This window comes from Sminthopsis crassicaudata, chromosome X (genome assembly GCF_048593235.1).
Source record: "Sminthopsis crassicaudata isolate SCR6 chromosome X, ASM4859323v1, whole genome shotgun sequence".
NCBI lineage: Eukaryota > Metazoa > Chordata > Mammalia > Dasyuromorphia > Dasyuridae > Sminthopsis > Sminthopsis crassicaudata.
Genome location: NC_133623.1, coordinates 89,297,935 through 89,315,950, shown reverse-complemented (window position 1 = coordinate 89,315,950; position 18,016 = coordinate 89,297,935). Strand labels below are relative to the sequence as shown.

The 18,016-nt window shown below is 42.4% G+C and overlaps 1 long non-coding RNA gene across 1 annotated transcript in view; it reads right to left on the bottom strand.

Annotated features, from left to right (window-relative positions):
• Nucleotides 1–5,136: 5,136 nt before the first annotated feature.
• The window catches only part of LOC141548269 (uncharacterized), a 33,750-nt gene continuing 20,870 nt past the window's right edge, over nt 5,137–18,016 (bottom strand). Inside the window, exon 3 of the long non-coding RNA XR_012483878.1 lies at nt 5,137–16,419. This is a non-coding gene — a long non-coding RNA (uncharacterized LOC141548269). The remainder of the gene's footprint in view (nt 16,420–18,016) is intronic.

The following is an 18,016-nucleotide window of genomic DNA, read 5'->3' as shown; positions in this document are numbered from 1 at the left end:
GTTACGGACCCCTAATAAGCAACCTAGTGATAGTCGCCTAGATTTTGACTCCAATGAACAAAATCCAGGAATATATTGGACAGCAGCTGTGACAGCTGACCGACCTATGCTTACTATTTATATAAACGGAATACCATTTGAAGGATTGGTAGACACGGGTGCAGATCGTACAGTTATTAGAGGTGCCAATTGGCCCGGTCACTGGCCAAATAGCAGCAGAAGTTAGTGCTAGGCCTTTGAGATGGGTATTTGAAGGAGAAACAGGAGCTTTTACTCCTTTTGTGGTTGAAAAAATCCCCATCAATCTGTGGGGAAGAGACATTTTACAGCAGATAGGATTACAAATAAGCACTTCGGCTTTTTAGGCAGGGCTGCTGTTGAAGGCCTACCTGCACTTTCACCAGTTCCTATTCAGTGGAAGACTGATTCACCAGTGTGGGTAGAACAGTGGCCCTTAAGAAGTGATAAAATCCAGGCCTTATTAGACATAGTGCAAGAACAACTTGACCAAGGACACTTGCGGCCTTCTCTAAGTCCTTGGAATTCCCCAGTATTTGTGGTGAAAAAGAAATCTGGAAAATGGAGGATGTTAACTGATCTAAGAAGAGTAAATGAACAGATGGAAACTATGGGAACTCTTCAGCCTGGACTTCCATCTCCTACTCAGTTGCCAAGAGAATGGCCTCTATGGGTTATAGACATTAAGGATTGTTTCTATTCTATCCCTCTAGATAAGGAGGATATGAAAAGATTTGCTTTTTCAGTGCCTAGTGTTAATTTGGCCGAGCCTTATAAAAGATATGAATGGACAGTTTTGCCACAGGGAATGAAAAACAGCCCTACTATGTGCCAAATGTATGTTGCAGCTGCTCTTGCTCCAGTAAGAAAAGCCTTTCCAAAAGTAATATTGTTACATTATATGGATGATATTTTGGGATGTGCACCTGAGGAACAAATGTTAGAGGCATGTCTACAAAGGACCATGGAAACATTAAAGTACTACAAACTGCATATAGCTACAGAAAAAATTCAAAGACATGCTCCTTTTCAATATTTAGGATATGAAGTATATCCTAAGACACTCACAGTACAAAAGCTTTCTTTAAGAACAGAGAAGTTGAACACCTTAAATGACTTTCAAAAATTAATAGGAGATATCCAATGGATGCGTCCAGTGTTAGGCTTAACTACCAATCAACTACAACCTCTATATGACATTTTAAGGGGAGACAGTGCTTTAAATTCACCACGCCAGCTTACAAAAGAAGCACAAAAGGCTTTGAGAGAAGTTGAACTGGCTTTATCCAATGTGGTTGAAAGAGTCACTCAAAAACCCTTGGAAATATCAGTTTTTGCTACAAAAGAGGCACCCACAGCAGTCCTTCATCAAGGAAACAGAGTGATTGAGTGGGTGAACCTCCCAGCACAACCAGAACAAAGCCTTACACCTTACCCAGTGCTTGTGGCTAGGATTTTATTAAAGGCTATTAAGAGAGTAACACAATTATCTGGAATAAGTCCTGAAAAAATATACACATTCTATACTAACACACAAATTAATGTATGCTGTGAGACCATCCCAGAATGGCAAATTTTATTGGCCACCGCTCCAAATTTTGCACATGGATCTCCATTAAAGATTACCCGGCTACTACATAATTGGCGATGGATTTTTGAAGAAAAGGTTTCTAAGGTTCCTCTTAAAGGACCAACAATCTTTACAGACGCCTCCAAAGAAAATATTTGTGCTATATACTCTCATGATTTAACCATAAAGAGAGTAATCAGGACTCCTTTTCAATCCACTCAACAGAATGAATTATTTGCTATCATGCTAGCTCTTAATTATTACCCAGGAGACGTAAATATAATTACTGATTCAGCCTATTCAGTAGGTGTAGTACAAAGAATTGCCACAGCCCAAATAAAATTTGCAGCCTCTAATATTTATCAGCTCTTTAAGGAACTTCAAGAGCAAGTGAGAAAACATCCAGGCAAGATTTATATCTTGCATGTCCACTCACATAGTGGACTTCCAGGTCCCATTTTTGATGGAAATTCAAAGGCAGATAGCCTTCTAACCATGTTAGCCAGTAGTCCTTTATTTCAGGAAGCACAAGAATCTCATTCTAAATATCATCAGGCTGCTCGAGCTTTACGTTTACAATTTGGAATCACAAGAGAGGAAGCTAGGAGCATAGTAAAAAGCTGTACAGCTTGTCTTCCTTTCCGTGCTCCTACACTCCCTCCAGGGAAGAATCCTCGTGGTTTGAGACCCAATGAAATCTGGCAAATGGATGTGACCCATTATAAATCTTTTGGTCGTCTATCTTTTATTCATGTCGTGGTAGACACCTTTTCAGGATTCACATTTGCAATGACAGCAGCAAAAGAGACAGCCCGAGTGGTCACTGAATTCCTTATACAAGCTTTTGCAATTATGGGTGTGCCACAAGCAATAAAAACAGACAATGGACCTGCATATACGTCCAAACATTTTACACACTTTTGTGCACAGTATAAGATTTTACATACCACGGGCATACCCTTTAATCCTCAAGGGCAGGCAATAGTAGAGAGAAGAAACAGAGATATTAAGACACTCCTCCAAAAACAAAAGAAAGGGGGAGCCACAGGTAGCCCTAGGGAACTTCTAAATTTAGTTCCCTATACCATTAATTTTCTAATTTTTGACAAAGATGCACTGGCTCCGGCAGACAGGTTTTATAACCCACCAGAAGGGCAGTGTCCAGTGCGAGCATCTCCACTGTCCTTAGATAATCGCCAGGTGATGTGGAGAGATCCAGAAAGTGGTGAATGGAAGGGACCAGATAGGTTAACTGCTTGGGGGAGAGGGTTTGCTTGTATTTCTTCAGGAGGAGAAGGAATCAGATGGGTGCCAACGAGTCATATTCGCCTTGTCCATCAGAGAGAGACAGAAAAAGAGAAAGACCTCAAAATAAAGGAGAAGATCTAAGAAACATCTGACACTGAAAGAGCATGGATAATAAGAAGACTGTTAAAGAACTTTAAAAACCAGCAGGAATCATTGGACTTCCTCACACAAGATGAGACTAATGGACAATGGACTTATGGACATTTATAAATTTTCAATTTATGATTATGTTATATACTTCTAGCATGTATTATGTTACTATGTTACTATGTGCTTATGTAATTTATGTAATTATGTGTAATACTTCCCATATTGATGGATTTATGTTTCAAGATCATGACTGTCCTATGTTCTAAATCAAAAGAAAGGGGGAGATGTTGGGATTACTAGGTGAGAACTCGGGTTGTCTGGATAGTGACAAGGTGAGAATTCAGGTTGGACAATTACAAGGTGAGAACTCAGGTTGACTTGATGGAAGGAGCAGGCTCATTGGCTGAGGTGGTTCTTCCCAGAAGCCCTTGCATTATCCCACGCCCATTCTCTGGGAGAATAAAAGAGAGGACTCCCAGAGATAAAGAGAAGACTCTGCATTGCATCAGGCTTGACGGGGCTCTCTGCAGGAAGGGAAGTCACTTCTCTGGACAAGAGTTAACAGCAACTACCTGGAGACAACGGTTCGTTACAGGAAGAAGAATCTGTCGGAGAGATTTGAGTAGAAGACACAGCAGATCTCTTCCCAGAGAGTGATCCGGCAGCATCTGGAGACGACAGCTCGCTACATCCTGGTTCTGCTTATTTCACTCAGCATCAGTTCATGTAAGTCTCTCTAGAAGTTTCTGAAATCATCCTGCTGATCTTTTCTTACAGAACAATAATATTCCATAACATTCTTGCTTCAATCTTATATTAGAAAAGAGTATACTTTTTTTTTTGGTTTTAGAAAAGTGCTAGTTATGATATTTTTTAAAAAGTCTACTTTGTAGGATTTTTTTTAAACATAAAAGTATTATATTTTGTGAAGTTTTTTTCATCTATTGAGATAACCATGTGGTTTTTAATACTTTTTTGCATTATGCTAATTTATTATTATTATTATTATTATTATTATTATTTCCTTGATGTTAAACCATTCTTGCATCTCTCTTATACTTTATCTGGTCATAATGGATGATCTCTTACATAAATTACTGTACTCTGTACAATGAGATTTTGTTTAAAGAGTTTGAGACAATTTTTATTAATTATATTGGTTTACAATTTCCTTTCTGTGTTTTAAATTTCCCTAGCCAAAGTATAAGGACTTTCTGTCATAAAAGGAGCTTGGTAGGGTGTTTTATTTCTCAACTTTTGAGGTTAGTTTGTGAAGTATGAGTTCTAACTGTTCTTTAAAAGTCTGATGGAATACTGTGAATCCTTCAGGCATGGGGATTTTTTTCCTTTGGTAGTTCCCTTAATGCTAGATCGATTTTCTTTTCTGAGGTTAGGTATTTAAATTCTTTATCTCATTTTCTGATAATTTAGGTGTTTTATATTTTGGAAGTTATTCCTCTATTTCTTTTGTGTTCTCAGTATATAACTGTACATAACGTTTCCTGTTAACTTTTTAATTTCTTCAAGTATTGGCTGTGATTTCACCTTGCTCATATGCTATGTCCTTGATTTGATTTTCTGCTCCCTTTTCTCTCTCTCTTTTCTGCTCTCTTCTTTCTATTCATATTAGCTTTATGAAGGGTTTATCAATTTTATGAGTTTTTGCTAAGTACCAACTTTTAGTTGAATTTATCACTTCCCTTGGTTTCACATTCATTTCCCTAAATTCTCTTTTGTGCTTATTTTAGGTTTGTTTATTTGTTGATTCTCTAATTTTAAAAAGCACGTAGTTCATGCATCTTCTTTTTTTCTATTTTGTTAATGTATTCTTATAAGGATATGATGTTCACCTTGAGGACTATTTTAGACATTTTGGTATATCGTTTCATCAGTAACATTTTTCTTTTACAGTTATTATTTCTATGATTTGTTCTCATTGTTGAGGATTTCATTGTTCAATCTCGATTTAGGTCTTTATCTTTTCTCTGGGAAATTGGAAAGAATTTCTATTCTTTTTTGCATAATGATCTATAAAGGATATCTTGACCATTCCTGCCTTTTTCCATTTGCTTGCAATATTGCTATGGCCTAGCACATGCTTGATTTTACTTATGGTGCAAAGATTTATCCATATTCTGTGTTCTCCATTTAGAGGATGCTGTAAGTCACTTAACTTTTGTTTTTTCAGAAATCTGTTCAGTTCTTATCTTACCCTTTTGTTTATCTTACATTACACTTATCCAAAACTTATGAGTCTGTGTCTGAGTCTTGTTGATGCTCAGATCGGCTTTTTGTTATGAATTTGGATGCTAAGACATTTGGAGTGGATGCATTTATTACTGATATGATTTGTTTCCTATGTTTCCTCTTGGCACAAGATAACTCCCTTGTTTGTCCCTTTTGAAAATTTTTTTTCTTTGTCTGATAACATGATGGCAACTCCAGTTTCTTTTGATTTTGATATGGTTTGAATCCCCTCAATTCCTGATGGTCATGAGGTTAGTGGCAATAAGAGAGTTGTTAAAATACCCCCTTTAATCAGCAGATTTAAAAGTGAAAGAATTCACTTATTCCGGATTATTAATTGCAAAATGAAAGTTTATCGTTGGATAGAAGTCAGTTTGCTAAGGGACTGACTTCTATAGAGGCAAGACCTATTGGGGAAATGGAGTTTTATGCTGAGAATGCTCAGTGGGCAAAAAGGATCCTGCCAAGTTGCTTGGGCCTCTTTTGCAAAGAGCAACTCCAGATACTGCCCTTTTTAAGGAGTCCTAGGGCTTCAGGACTCAGGTTCCCAGGCTTAGATGCTTATCAATTTTCAGCCCGGATCTCCTATTAGAATTAATAACACTTCAAGGGATGCTTTTTGACCAGGATTTCTAATTGAATCAAAGGCTCTGGTGTCCCCGAAAGATAACTTATCTGGGGGGATATGCCTTTCCCAGGAGGGGCTGAGACTCCAAAGGGATCACAGATCAAAAGGAAATATAGTTTCTTACAGGGAACACAAGTTCAGTAAAGGGAACAGTTTCCCTCTGGCTTCAATTTGATGCGGAGCACGGTTTTTTCCTCCCCCCCCCAATTTTGTTTTTTATGTGTCTTTGTTTTTGAAGTGAAGTGTGCTTCTTGTATGCGACAAATTTTAGGAATTTATTTTCTTACCCACTCTGATCCTTTTTTTTTCTTGAACTGTTTAATCCATTCACATTTAAAGTTGTGAATTCATATTTTCCACCATCTGTCTCTAATTTGTTTTTCAAATTATGATTTTCCTTCTTTTTTTGCCATAAACACAATATTATGATCCTTAAGTTACTTGAATATTTTTCTTTTAAAATCGTCCTATTCTCACTGGCTCCTTCCCTTAGATTGCAAGGCGATTTTCCTGAGGGATCGGATTGAGTAGGGAGAATCCAAAGGCTTAAATTAGGATTGTGGCAATGTAAGTGGAAAGGAGAGACATTGTGAAGGAAGAAATAATTGGTGTCAGTGGTTTAGATATGCAGAGTAAGGGAGAAAGAGGAATCAAGGTTGTGAACCTTGATGAATTTGTTTTGGGGTATGTCTGTGAGACATCCAGTTCCAGATGAGAAAGGATAAGCAAGTGGAGATGCTAAACTGGAGGTGAGAAGACAGGTTGGGGAGGGCCAAATAGATCTGAGACAGCTGCATAAAGACCACAATTGAATCCACGCAAGTTGATAAGACCACCCAATGAAGGAGTATAGAGGGAGAAGATATTTTGAAGTCTGAATTTGCAGAATGAATGGGTTGGATTAGATAGTTTCTGATCCAGCTCCAGATTCATGCTCTACTGACCAGTCTCGGTAAGTGCATCCAGAAAAGATTTGCCCACCAAGGATGAATGTGTTTGACTTTGTAAACTTATTAGAGGTAGCTTGATGGTATAGTGGATTGACTGCTAGAACTGGGTTTAGGAAGATCTTCCCAAGTTCAAATTTAGCTCAGACCATTCTGAACTGTGATCAAGCCGTGTGACTTTCCATTTAACCTTTGTCTGCTTCAGGCTCCTCGTGCAGAAAATGAGAATAATACCAATTCCTCCATCCTAATGAAATGAGGATTAAACAAAATAATAGTTGTCGAAGTGCTTACCACGGGCTCTGACACCCAGTATTATAAAAACGTTAGCTGTTATTGTTTATCCCAGGGATACAGGAGAGTATTATATTGGATCAGGTAACACTGCCATCTGGTGGCTATAGAGCATCTCTTCATTTGGCCAGGTGGGGCCAAACTAGAGCACTAATTGCTTTCCAATTCAGTCCAGTCCCTAAGTATTTAGCAAAGACTTCCTATGTTCTTGGCAGTTTCCTAAATGCTGGGGAGAGAGGTACAATGAATCAAGTAATCTCTGCTCACAAGATTCAATAAGTCTTTATTCTGACTTTCAAAAATGGAGGAGCAAGTGTGGAAAGATGGCCGAGGGCAGCCCTTTCTTACAGGTGAAACCCCTGGCCTCCTATTCGGGAAGATTCCCGAGTATTCTCTGCACTGACAAATTCATTCTTTTAGACTGTGGGGCACTAAGTAAGTTGCTGAACTAATTTCCTGAGAAAGGAAGTTCTATGACATAATAGGGATCCTGATGTAGGAAACAGTGAAGCTAAAGTTACACATAGACTGAATCAGTTTGTCTATGAAGGATGCTTTGAGGGATAGAGAGCCTTCTCCCCTCACCCCAAAATCTCTCTGCTCTTGACCCATTCTCTGTGATGTAGTTAAAAAAACTCTTGAGTTTTGGCACTGGGGTCACAGAAAGCATTTCCCTCTGGGCCAGTGATCCTCTCCTAGCCTTCTTTCCTTTGGTGTCTGGGTTAACGAAGCATTGCCCATTTTTTCAGAATGGGAGGAGAGTAGAGAAGGTATTCCAGGAAGAATCTGGACCCATGGAAGTCTTTAACATAGAGCCAGCTCAGGCCAAAGATTAATAGATTTTCATCCCATCTCCCCTTTCTAGTGTGTATAGGTTGCATATCTTCATGTGGAGAAGGCTATGAAATCTGTTTTCAGAAGTGTTGTAATTTTATGAAATGGAAGTGCCTCAAGAAACATTGGTGCTAATCTGTGGTACCTAACAATCAGGAAAATACAACTAGTAGGTGCTCAAGCCAATGTAGAATACCAGAAAAATTGTCATTGCATTAGACTGAAACAGAACTCAGTTATTGACATCAGTACCTTCAATTCAAATGGAGTAAACTGTTTGTGGAAGATACTTTTTATTCAAGGAATGTAGCATATTATTGATCATCTACCTAGGTTCCTACAGATTATACTCTATTTTTCCTCCACGCGTTTAATGATTCTTCGTATAAACAAAAATCTAATAAATTGCAAGTTTCCAGTGGCCACTAGCTAAAAAGTCTTGAAGAATTGACTAGAATTTAAATGTTACACTTTCCACTTCCAATAGTATATTGCTTTAGATAGCAAAAGGGTTCTCCCATTAACTGAGAGCAATACAAATCCAATAGTTTATGTGCTCGGTTTTTAAGAAGTCTACAGCGGTCTAAAAGCAGGCAAGCTTTCATTATCTTCAAGTGAAATAGAACTAGCCTATCAACCGACAGCAATACCAGTCAAACCGATTAAACAATATGGATTGTTAGATAATATATGCTTTTTACTTCAAGGAAATTATTATTTTATAAGTCATATAGCTGAGATCCTGATGATAGACTATGTTTTTCTCAAGAGTTTTAAAGATTCCTTTTAGAGACAGAAATCTAACATGAACTGGAGCTCTATTAGATAAAGTTCTTAAAGAATAGAGATAAATTTAAGTATCTTGACTGTTCCATTATCTTACATTGAAAAAAGACATCCAGTAAAGATGTCACTGTATTTTATTTGATGAGTTTTCAGGAATTACCCCTCTTCTCAGCAGTCTGACATCTAATGAGATTTTTAAAATCGATAGAAAAAGCGATCTTATGGGTGTAAACAAGGTGATATGTGGACCATGAATTTTAATTCAAGAAATGTACTGGAAGCTAGCTCTCAAAGATTATATTATGGTACTTTTTCACTGAAGATTTTTAAGGATTTCTCCTCTAGACAGCCACTTGCCGTGAAGTGGAGATCTCCACTAGCTCTTGAACGAAGGCATGAGATGAACCGAATTGGATTTGTGTTGCTTCTCAGTTGCAATATTCCATTACTTTCGATTGCAATAGAGCTATCCCATTGATAGCGAATGACACAAACCCAGTGGGAATAAAACATTTGACTCCCGAAAGGTAACAAATTTCTAGTTTTCCCTAAAGATGGAATCGGGCTATTCTGCCTGTCCTCAATCCCTCCCCCTCCCCCTGGACTTTGCTGGAAACATCCTTTAGCAAAATAGCAAGAAGCGTGATATCATGGTCTTTGAAACAGTCCTTTCCTACCAAATGATAGCAATACCAACCCAAATGGAGTTATGCAATTATAGAAACAACAAGAATTATAGGAAACACTCACTAGAATCTTTCAAGATGTATGCTTAAATATGATCTGGTAGAAAAAAGGCAGTTTTAAATTCTATTTAAAGAATTTACCAGATTGCTTTTCACACACAAAGGTTCTTTTTTTTTTTTTTTTTGGCTGAGGCAATTGGAGTGAAGTAACTTGGCCAGGGTCACACAGCCAGAAAGTGTTAGGTGTCTGAGGTCACATTTGAACTCAGGTTCTCCTGACTTCAGGGTTGATGCTCTACCAAACTAGCTGCCTCTCACACACAAAGGTTCTTCTAGATGGTCCTTTTTTTTCCTTGTTGGGTCTGAAGGAAACTCCTAAAGGCAGCAGATTGATATGAACTTGATTATGGTTGGAACATATTGTTTTAGATTCTACTGATGGAGAACAATAAAACCCAACAGGATCATTTATTTTACTCCATGAAAGCAGATTTCTAGTCCTCACTTAAAGTCTACAAAAGTGGCACAATTCTTAAGATTAGAAGCTTCCTGCTGAGGTACCCTCCCCAATTTACTCCTATATTTGGCTTTTATGTGGCTGCTTCCTTGTAAGGTCCCCCAATTAGTGATGACCTCCTTGCCAGCAGGGATTTTTTTGGTTGGGGGTGGGGAGTGGGGTTTTTCTTTATATCTCCACTGCTTAGCAAGTGCCTGCTTCAAATGGCACTAAATTGCCACCCAGCTGTCCTGCTTGTAGACGTGTACACCTTCTCCACCATGCCCTCGGTAAACACATCAAGAAACCTTATCATCTTGCAAGATACAATCAGCCTGCTATCTACATTCAGAAAGGGAACAGAAAGACTCTGAGTGCAGGCTGAGGGATATTTTCTTTCTTTCTGTTCTGTTTTGTTTTTGTTTTTTTTTAAACGGAGCTAATGTGGAAATTTATTTTGCATGACTACTTATGTTTGTAATATGTTCTATTTTTTTCCTAGCTTCTCAATAGCTGGGGAAGGCAGAGGGGAAGAAAAAGAATTTGGAACTGAAAAGAAAAGTGAATGTTCAAGGAAGATGCAGCTGGAAGACCATCACAGGTGTCCTGGCTCATCTCATTTGGGGGGAGGAGTAGAGTAGGGTCTCATCATCAGCTGGAAAGGACCTTCGAATACGGAACGAAGCATGTCAGAACTGAACGGTACCTGGGAACAGAGCTTCCAAGAGAGCAGCCCCCATCTTTCAAAGCGCTTTCCTCTATCCCATTGCGCTGGATCTCAGGGTTCCTCCTCAGCCTTTTTGCACTGAGTTGGCCCCCAATGTCCCCAGCCAAAAAGTGTTTTTTCCCTACTGGGAAGGAGGCTGTTCAGTCAGATGTAGAGGCAGAGCAATGCGGGCTCAGGAGAGAACCTGAGTAGAAAAAGTACTCTTTGTTTCCTTGGATCTCCTGCCCCTTACCAAGAGCCAAGCTTCTCCTGCTCATTTCCCTAGCCTATCACAAAAGTACACTCAAATTTGACTTGGCAGACTTCAACATCGCCCTCCATAAGACCGACCTCCATAAGGTCCATAAGACTCCATATCGGATCTGCTCACAGAGATGATTTTGCTCAATGATCCTGTGAGTGGGGAAAACTGAAAGGGGCCTCAGTTATTTACCAGAGTCAGGGATGATGTCCTGCCCAAAGTTTCACTAGGAAAGGGATGCCCTCTTGACAGGGATGATCTTGTGATACTCCTCTACGTGGAGGTAATGGAAGAGATTCTCAGAGTACCTCGGTGCTTACGCAACGAGGCCCATGGTCACTCAAGAGAGATCGGTCTAACCGCTGTTACCAGAGATGGGACAAAGTACATGAAGATGAAGGTGGTGCAGTGAGTATCGGGCCTGGAGTCAGGCAGGCTCATCTTCCTGAGTTCAAACCCGGCCTCAGACACCAGCTGTGTGACCCCAGGCAAATCACTTCACCCTGTCTACATCAGTTTCCTCATCTGTAAAATGAGCTGGAAGAGGAAATGGTAAACCACTCCAGTATCTCTGCCAAGGAAACGTTAAATGAGGTCAAGAGGAATCAGACGTAACGGAAAACAACTGAATGACAAAATGAGGAATGTGCGTTGCCCAGAGGGCCAGGATCTCTGAGTTGGAAGGGTGCGTCCATCTCATTCAAGCCCAGTTGACTATGGATCTCCTCAACCATGTTCCCAACAAGAAGTCTGCTGGCCATTATTTGTACGCTTCTAGTTAGTGGCAGGCCAAGGAACCCTACTGCCCTTTTGTTAGGCCATTTTCTCCTTGTGTAATGGGGGTCTACTAGATGTGCAGAATGTTTGCAATCAACTCTCTCTGCTTGAGGGAGCTTGGGGGAGCTTAGGGGAGCTCGAGTTATGGACCAGAACTCTCACTTAAAACAAGAATTCTTACAAGATGCTAACTCAGTGGATTGATGAGACAATGGTTATCTAGTTTAGCATGATTAATAGTTTTCTAGTTCAACACGTGTACTTAGAACTTTTAATACGGTTCCATAAGATTCACACTGACGATGATGTAATTATAATAGAGTATATAACAGCCAGCAGGGACTGAGAGACAGATCCATTCCATTGTCTACCTCTGTGGTGGCTGGAGGCTGAAGGTCAAGCCCTCGGACTCAGAGAGATTCATTTACTCCATCTCACAGCGCCGTGGTGGCGGGCCTCCTGCCCTTCTCCCACTGAGACCAAGGCCTGTGAGAGCCAGAGACAGACTCAGGAGGATTGGAGAGAAACTCAGAAGGGCCAGACACAGACTCGGAAGGGACGCAGAGCCAGATTCATTTACTTCATCTCACAGCCCCGTGGTGGCTGGCTTCCTGCACTGAAACCAAGACTCCTGAAGGACCTCCAGAAAGCTAGCTGGGCCCCAAGCGAGGAAACTAGATTGTGAAGCAGATAATAAAAGATTTGGACTTCAACACCTGGCTATTCTCAGCAAGGCTGCTCCAAGACCTCCAGAAAACCAACAAGAACGTTACAAGCCTGCTTCTAAGAGAGCTGTGACAGTACAGAGTGGAGGGAACTTGGATGTGTGAGCAGACCTTCTGTAACTGGTTCCGGGAAGCCAGCCACATGAGGAAGAAAGGCATTCCCAAACTCCTGTCAGCTTCCGCTCCTTCCCTCTGTCCTCTTTGGACGCCCCATTAGTGACTCTGTTGCTTAAAGTGTCCAGCCTGAGACTGCGCTGTCTCCCTTATGGCCTCTAAGATATGGAAGAGGTTTGATGTACAGATTTCTCCACATTTGCCAGCTTATTTGTCTGGATTCCATTATTTCTCTCAACTGTTTGAGGGGGATGACAGTTCAGTAAAAGTGCTGTTGAATTTGGGGCACCTTATAGATTGCTCTGGTTGTTTCCTGCCTGGGGAATGAGTCTCCCCATCACTACTGATAGACAATTGTAACCCAAACTGGGATATCAAGTCACCCTCCACCCCTCTGCTCAATAAATTCTCTTGGTTCCCTCTTCCCTCCAGGAGGAAATATAAAACGCTTTGCTTGGCATTCAAAGCCCTTTATGACTAGCCCCCCTCCTACCTTACCTCCTCCACACACTCTTCATTCTGGGATCCCTGGCCTTCTGGCTGTCACGTGCACGAGAGCCTCCATCTCTCATCCTTGGACATTTTCTCTTGACGGTCTCCCAGGCCTGCGATGTCCTCCCTCCTCCGCTCTGACTACTGAGCTCCCTGGCTTCCTGTAAATCTGGACTACAATCCCACCTTCTACAGGAAGCGATCCCCTCCTTCTTCCCTTGGCTCAGTTAGTTACTATTTGCTCAGTATATAACTTGTCTTTTTTTGCTGCTGAAGCCCCCAGTTAGATCAGGTGTTTTTTGAGGGCTGAAGCCTCTTTTTGTATCCCCAGCATGTAGCCTAATGCTTGACGTAATAGGCGCTTAACAAATATTTCTTGAACGATGGTAGCGTGCATTTCCTTCATTTCTGATCTGGACTCTCCCCGACCAGCGGGGACTGCCTTTCGCAGCTGGCTATAGCCATTGCTCCAAGGGCATGCTGAGAATCTGTGTACATATAAATTCATATGAATCCTTCCATACGAAGAAAACACATTCTAGCCACCTTTAGTTAGACACTTTTAGTGTCACCTTTAGTTAGAAGGCAGGCTTTCTATAAGACTGCCCAGAGAGGACGCAGTGGATAGAGCACCGGCCCTGAAGTCAGGAGGACCCGAGTTCAAATCTGGCCTCAGACACTTCCTAGCTATGTGACCCTGGGCAAGTCACTTAACCCCAACTGCCTCATCAAAAAATAAAGTAAAATAAAAAATAAAGTTCCCAGAAAAGCCCAGATGAGCTTAGTTCAGTATGAATCAATGCCAAGTAATTTTTATAATCAATGTGCTAGTATGAAGAAATGCATGGACACCACTGAGCTTTGCCACGGCTAACAGAGCTAAACCTCTGCCTAAATAAGCCTGGGACTGTGGCAGGCTAAGAAACCTCTGGCTTAGGGCTCCTTTTTTAGCTCCCCAGGATGGTACACGATTGGCTTCCTGTGAAGACACGATCTGGCATCTGCGCCCCACCCCTTCTCTTAAGCCCTCCATCTCTGGCAAAAGGTAACAAGAGCCTTGCTGGCCAACCCCCGGCGCCTCCCTGCCTGAAACATTAGAGACGGGAAACCAATAAGATGTTCTTGAGTGAGACCGCGGCCTCTCTAAAACCCTCCAATTTCAGCCAGAGTCTCTTTAAGAGAAGGGGTAGAATGAAAAGGGCAAGCATTTTGTGTACCCTGCCTTTGCAAAATCCTCGAGACCTCTTCTCCATCACACACAAGCTGTAGGCTACCTTAGAAAGCTTCTCTGCTCAGATGTGGCCATATCCTTGTTGCTCAGATAACTTGGATCCGGGTCTGTCTTCTCTCTTGCTCTTCGTTCCCTTGACCCCCATTCTCCCCAATCTCTCCATCCTGTACCAGCGGCTTCTCAGAGTCCTCTTTGTGTCTATCTTGGTTGATAATGTGTCTGTAATAATAAAGACTAATCATCTTTCACATCACTGACCAGGCTGCCTTGTTTATGAATGAATGAATGAATGAAAAAGCCACTTTGGGTGTTCACTGTGTACAAAGCACTCAAGACGGTCGGAAAGTGATTGTGAAGGATTTGTAATGCCGTTTTTCAAAGTAGCCATCAAAAGGGCTTGGACTTGGAGTACCAATTGCCCCAACTGGTCTTATCTGGGGCACATCAAGGTAAGCTTGAAATTTCTCAAGGAACTCGTCGGTACACACAGGATAACGAATTGGAAGCAATTTCAGGTGGCTCTAAGGGATACTGTAAACAAGAAGCCCAGATCTGTTACATACTGTGACCGCGTGGGCGAGCTGCTGCAGAAGTCTACAGGAGAATAGAGACGACAAAAAGCACCGGCCCTTCGGCGCATGACTCGGCTAATTCTATGCTACCTGAAGAATAGAATGGGTGGATGAGACAGGTGCAGTAAAAGAAGAAAAGAGGGATGTTCTCATGACGCGCACGGGATGTGAGATGTGCTCGAGGAACAGCCCACGTACACAAGCCGACTCGCTGACTCTGGATCATCCTAGTAACGAGTCAGGAAAATCCTTTTTCTATGGAGTACAGAATTTAGAGTTAGCATGGGGGGGGAACCCGGCCTCATTACTTTGACAGAATCCATCAACAGATAGGACGAGGTTGGAGTTCAGTGAAGTGACTCTCATTGGGAGTGCGCATTTAGGGTTAGGGTTAGAGGTTTCCCAAAGTAAACTACAGCCGCCAGGTTCTGTATGGGGCAGGCAGAGTGGAAGAATGTGAGCCATGACTCCACAGTTAAGGTAAACTACCCGGAATGCATGTAAGCAGCAAAAGAAGCTCTATCCCATGGGAAAACTTACACGTGACCAGGAGCTCTCTCTGGCACTAGGCCCTCTTGGACATTTACCGCTGGCTTCTTGGGAGTAAATGCCCCCGATCAACCCAATAAACTATAGGAAACCTGCACGGATACAAACGCGCTGCTGTGGACTGGCCCTCATTCTGGGGTTTTTCGGTGTTCTCTTGGAGGGTCTGCCGCCTTATGACAGGCATAATGAGTGCAGACCAGATCTGCCACCTTCCAGATTCCCCGTCTGGGGGGCAACAGCATTGAGAATAGGACCCGGTGATGAGCCTTGCTGATACCAAGATTTCCTAGCGAGTTGCCAAGGTGTTGAATAGATAATTGGTGCATTTTCAGAAGGAGGACTTGTACAGAGAGGGGCACTGAGGGTTCTGAGAGTTCAGCCAGTGAACTTCACTGAGCCAAGGAGTATATACACTGAATCAAGAGCTGTGCTATAATGAGCTACGGGGTGATGCACACCTGAGGGAGGTCTGAGGGAGGACACCCAGAGCCTATCCTTTCATCTCTGGAAAGTCCAAAGGCAAAGGGTTAGCATAATCAAGCAGCACCATGGAGCCCTAGACACACGCTGTTGGGGTTATTCTTGAGCTCTTTTAGTCCCGTCATTATTGTCCAATCTCGGGAACCCCATTTGGGGGCTTTCTCGGCAAAATTACTGGAGTGGTTGGCCATTTCCTTCTCCAGCTCACTTTACAGATGAGGAAACTGAGGCAAACGGGGTGAAGTGATTTGCCCAGGGTCACACAGCTAGGAAGTGTCTGAGGCCAGATCTGAACTCAGGAAAATGAGTTTTCTTGACTCCAGGCCTAGGTCTTTATCCACTACACCACCCTGCTGCCATTAGCTCTTCTGTTAAATAGTGGCAGAAGCCACTTGACTCTCAGAGGTCCAAATTAAAGACATCAGGTGGGGGTAGGAAGGGGAGAAGAGGGCACCTTACCATCAGGCCTTGAATATCTCTTGTCTGATCCCCGGCCTCCATTGGAAGAGAAGATTCGAGTCTCCCGCTGGTATGATGAGGTGACAAGGCACCATTGCAGCCATTTCATCGCAGCCACTGGAGTCTCTTGATATTGGTTTTCAGCCTCCTGTGCGAAAAGGAGAAGCACCGTTTTATCATACCGGTCTCCTGCTACTGAAACGAGAGATCCCTTCCATCAGCTTTCAGGTATGGCTTGGGAGAAAGGCAATAAGAGTGCTCTTTTTTTCTTCTCCAAGTTCTTGCTCCCCTGTCTGAACTGCCCCAGGCCCTGAAGGAACTCCACTCTGAGGTCATAACACTTTTGACATTAACAGCCTTTCGAAAGTCGTCCCTATGTGAATAATAAGCTTGGCACTGGTCATACAGACCCTCCCCATCCCAGCGATCTGAGCTCCGATTGTGAAGGTTATCATTCAAACCCCATTCTCCATCCCTTTCTGCCTGATCCCTTATTACCACTCCCCTCCCACAATACTCTGCCTCCCAGCTCCCTACCCTGGTGTCCTTCGGAAAACATGCTCAATGTGTAACAGACCTGCTTTCTCCTTAAATCTTTTCCTTTTCTACTCCTTCCATGTTCTGACCCCGAGACCTGCTTCCCTCCCAGGTTCTGCGACAGTAGTAAGGAAAGCCACTGGAAAAGCTGGGGCTGAAAGACTTGGGACTGTATGTAGGGAGTAATCTGTGTGAGGGTTAGGGGAGCTAGCTGCATCCTTAACCGTACCACCCCCCATCTTCATCAATTCTCTTTTCTGATCCCAGTCTGTTGGCACTCACTTCCCCAAACCCATTCTTCTTCCTTATTACGACCTCTGATGACCCTTCTACCCCTTAGTACAGTCGGTCCCACCCTGACTCCACATTCCTCTCCTCCCCATCTTGACCCCTCAGTGACAAGTTCATCTCTACACAATCTTCTTCTCCTGAATCCCTCGGCCCTTGATCCTGTTATCCTATCACTGATCCTCTCTCCACCCCATGCTCCCCAAGCCCCAGGCTTGGATTACCTATCTATCTACCGCTGATTTTGTGCTTTTACTCATACTCATCTGTGCTGTGGGTAGACAGACCATCATAGATAGAAATCAATTGGACACCACCTAGCTTCGTTCCATACCGCTCTCTCTGGCAGATCACCTCTCTTTGTCATCTACGTTCCCTCGCTAATTTGCAATCTCTCCCTCAATTTTATTCAATTTTTTTTCAATCTTTTTCAAGATAGCATATCGTTCTGTCATCCATATTACTTCACCGATCCTTCAATCTCTCTTCAAAGTCTCTGGACTGTCTACAATCTTGCCCTATCAGTTAGTCAACAAATATTTGTTAAATGCCTACTATGTTCTGGGCATGAATTTGAGCACTGGGGATTAAAAATGGACAAAAGACAGTCATTGTTTCCAAGGAGCGTGCACCTAACGGGAAAGACAACAACCAAGCACAAATAATGCTACAGACGGGATAAATTGGACATAATGAACTGAGTAAAAGCCCTAGCCTGAAGAGAGATCAGGAAAGGAAGGGTTCCTGCAGAGGGAAGGGTTGTTACTGGAACCCGAAGGAAGCCAAGGAAGACAGAGGGCCATGAGGACAGAGAGCCTCTTAGGCATGAGGAGTCAGAGGTGGAGCGCTGCATGTGAAGAGCAACAAGGAAGTCACTGTCACTGAATCACAGAGTAGGTGGGAAGGAGGAAGGCGAGGAA